We start from the raw sequence: 226 nt of genomic DNA on the forward strand, positions 1-226 counted from the left end.
TTGCTGCTAAAAGATGCGAAAACTGATTCATCTTACATTGTGAAGTGCAAAGCTCGATGCTCCGACCACAACAGTAAGATCACTTGTAACATCAGATATAGGGCTGCAAGATGGATAACTTTATTAAATGCTGCCGTATAGTCCAGAACAGAAATAAACCATGATTATCTGTGTTATGTAGGTGTGAAAGCAACCTTAAACTTGAAAGAAGTACTGTGCAAACAGC

The sequence above is a fragment of the Hibiscus syriacus genome, unplaced genomic scaffold (genome assembly GCF_006381635.1).
Source record: "Hibiscus syriacus cultivar Baekdansim isolate YM2019G1 unplaced genomic scaffold, ASM638163v2 tig00110863_pilon, whole genome shotgun sequence".
Lineage (NCBI taxonomy): Eukaryota > Viridiplantae > Streptophyta > Magnoliopsida > Malvales > Malvaceae > Hibiscus > Hibiscus syriacus.